The following is a 3,850-nucleotide window of genomic DNA, read 5'->3' as shown; positions in this document are numbered from 1 at the left end:
AATTCTTCGAATGATGTGCAATACAAATGTAACTGTAAAAGTGTTGGCCAGCCTTCATCCTTGCCATGGACTAAGTCATACCTTTTCATTATTAGTTTTAAAAATGATTAGTATTTTATGCAATAAATAAAAGGATAATTTTAAGTTATTAATATCATTAAAGTTCTACATGTAGTCACTTTTAGTTTTAAGTCACCCTCAAAACATCCTATACTATTTGAGTGGCTTGCGGCGTAAGCGATTTGAGTTTGGTGAAAATTGTCTTGGTTTTTTTGGGCAAAGACCTGAGGGTGCTCTTATAGCGGAGCTCCGCGTGCGCCGAAGGCGCGCGCGCGCGTGCGGAGCACCATAGCTAAAAAAATATGGTAACCCATCGATGTGAGAAAATTTGGTTTTATGGCCATGACGTCATGAACGTCCGTACGTACGTCCGTCCGTCCGCCCCTCCATGTATGCCAATGTGATCAGTATCACGTAACCATATCACGGGCTCAAGTTTAGAGCTCATCCAGGGGCAATACTCCAGTTCACAGAGCGCAAAAACCGCTAGACATGCGCACTAGAATAACAATTGTGTTGCCGCCATTCCATTTTCAAAATGGCGGACGACAAATCAAAATCCAAGACGTCATTGTGGATGCTGTCGCGCCGCTGTCCTTCCTCTGACAAATTTGAAGAAAAGATGATCTGAATCTGACATCTTTCGACGATGCCTCAGAGCCGTCAGGGAAGAGATCGGACCAAAACCAGTTCGCCTAAAACAACAGAGTTTGTGCCCAGCTTCGAAGCTTAATTTGACGCTTCTTGTTTAGACAAAGGACAGGTTTTTTGCGTTTCTTAAGGTGGTCGGTTACTCTTTAAGCTCAGAAAAGAGATATGTTGTAGGTCAATTGTTTTCGCAAGACATATCAAATATGACTTTTTTTTCGTTGATATGAAATTTTTTAAGAGCTCTTTAAAGGTGGACTTTGGATTTCACAACCTAAGAGAGACTTGTTCAAATCGAAGTTTGAAGAGAAGCAGGTTTTTTTACCTCTAGTGTTCGTCTTCACACTTGACGCAAGTTGTAACTGGTTTTACACAGCAAAGCGAAGTCCAGTCCTTCACTTTTTATTTTCATACCACTCGAAAAATTTAGTGGGGCTTTTGGGTCGTAAGTTTTCCTGAAATGCATGTAAAACGGATGTTTTTAACTTCTGAGGTTATATCTTGTTGACACTGTTCCTCTAATACGTTTTTCCGCTTAAAGCCGCGGCGACAGAGCGGCTGCTTGTATATTTGAAACAGCTGCAAGTATTGACAACAAACCCCGGTATTAATTTTTTTGCCCTTTAACAACGTTCATTGTCATGTTTTGTGTAACTAAGCAAAATAAAATATGTCAACTGCCGCCAGTGACTGCTGAGGGAATGCCTGGTTTTTCAAGTAATGCGACTCTTTGCAAAGGCGACTCAAAGGCGAGTTAATTCAACAAAGTAAGCTGCTTTTTTTCGTTTAGAGACTCTGAAAATGTCTGCAAAGGTGCTCTAGTTCAATATCCGCAGTACTTTTTTTTCGGCTTTTGATGCTAGCAAAACAGTTCACCACACTAGAAAATGATATTCGAGGGCCACTTCCTACTGGCTGACAAAGACTACAGAATTTGTCGCACAGATGAATTCATTTCACCAACGAAGGTGAGTGTGGGAATAACATTAAAATAGTTGCAATAATAATCTGCATTTAATTGAATTTCCCCTACCCCTCATTGTAGATTTTATGCCCCCTTCTTTGTCAGTGCCAAAAATCTGCCAAGAGAACTGAAGCACTAAGTTACACAGAATTAGTTAGACAGGTAGAAAACCCTCAAGGATAAAAGCAGCAGCTGGAAAAGAAGCAGAGAAAAATCAAAAACGAATACAAAAACCTCCTCAAGAAACACGCCGCATTTAACGCGGCAGAATTCCTCTTCAATCTCTTTTCTGATGTTTGGTAGATGTTCGGAGAAACAGTCAAGGTTCCACGTGGAAAATGTAAATTCCAGGTGTTAAGAAAATTTAACTTTTTGGCTGAAGTTCACTCACAGTTCATCAAGCAAGGAAGCCCGGTTGACGATTTACAATAAACGTTGTATATAACCGAGCTAGAGTCCTCAAAAACAACGGCCAGCCAATCTTATTTCCAAAATATGGAAACTCGAAGCAAAAACCTTTTGTCCATCAAGACCAAGTTGCTCCTGTAGATCCCGAGTTCCGAGTTTCCAGTTCGCTGGTTGCTCTAATATTTGTAAATAATCTGGGAGCAGCACACAAACACTCCATGTCAAGAAAATGCACAGTAGCCAAAACAAATCAATTGATACACGTGGACGCATTGCTACTTTACATGACTTGTGAAGTAATACACGAAACATTATAAACAGCTCGTTTCAATCGAGTTTCGTCCGACTTTTCTGAAAATATTTGACAAAAGCTAGAGTGTTGTTTGTAACTTTGACTCAATCTCGTTCCCAGAGTGTTTCTGCACACGCTTGGATTTCGTTTCCCGACAGCTGGTCAAGGGGACGACGACTCTGGGAACGAGATTGAACTTTGACTTCGAATCTTTCGAGTTTGCGCAGGCGTAGTCTCGCGAACAAAGCCATTTTACGTCATTATCCTCTAGCCAATCAGCGGTTTTTGCGCTCTGTCACTCCAGTTTACACTATAGCTAGTTTACAGCATACATCTTTGATATTGGACAAATTTTATTGGACATCAATGTTATGGTCAATTGACACCTGTCAAAACAAGGTATCCGCTGACCAGTATCACGGGCTCAAGTTAGACCTTATCGAGGCCAGCTGTTTTTCTTTTAAAGTTGACCGCTGACCCGGGACTGGTTGTTGATTACATCCCAGGCTCAAGCCAAGTCAGACACTCACACTCACACCTGAATGAGGCTTAATTTTTCGCGCTCTTTCTGTGGCTCGACGCGCCTACACAGCCATGCTACGTCAGCAAATCTCTTGACAGTCGATGCATTTCGTGTTCAGGTACGATTTGGAAAATATATTTTTCTTGCATTTTTCGCTGGTTTCAATCCAGGTTTAACATAATATAGCTGCAGTTATTCAAGTCAAGCATTGGAGGGATATAAACTTAAGGCTGAGTGTTTATTTTTAATTTGTTTAGGGCTGCTTTTTTGCTCTGAATTGCAGTTTTTGGGTTGTCTTAAGATATTTTTAATTTCGAATCGACTAAGGTTGCAAGATGCCTGGACGGCCTATGTCAGAAGAACAGAAACGAAAGAAGAGTGAAAGAGAACGACAACAACAAAACGGTACACCAGTAATAGCTTAAAGTTGGTGGAAGAAGTTACTCCACAAATTCTTTTCTTGGACACTAAACCGTTTGTTATTTCTACGGATGAGTTATTTCAAGTGGATGCATATTTCTAAAACGTGGTTTAGTCGTTTTTTCCTTTGTTCAGCAATGAAACTAGAATTTTTATAGTTAGCTGGAATTAAATAACAATCATCTGTACTCCTTTTGGACAGAAATAATCGATCTGTTGCTGGTTTGTTTGGCCTTAAAATGCGAACGAACAAGAAGTTTTTTTGCTCCGCTTGCCTACCTGTTTTTCGATGTGCCTCGACAGTGACAAGAATTTTGCACTTATGTTGTAAACATGTAATCGCAATGAGTTCTCGTAAAAGTACAAGGAGAAATATCACCAGCTTATGTTTTCAGAAGTTTGTTTAGAGCACGTACAGGTAATTTGTTGAAGTTTGTCCTTTCTAGCCAATTCTGGTTCTAAGCCAAGCTGGCGTGTTTCAATGAAATACATCGAATTGTAAATGATCTCGTTTTCGGAGATAAAGAGGAATAAA

Source organism: Montipora foliosa, chromosome 6 (genome assembly GCF_036669935.1).
Source record: "Montipora foliosa isolate CH-2021 chromosome 6, ASM3666993v2, whole genome shotgun sequence".
NCBI classification, from domain to species: domain Eukaryota; kingdom Metazoa; phylum Cnidaria; class Anthozoa; order Scleractinia; family Acroporidae; genus Montipora; species Montipora foliosa.
The sequence above is the reverse complement of the archived record's forward strand: the minus strand, read 5'-3'. Positions refer to the sequence as shown.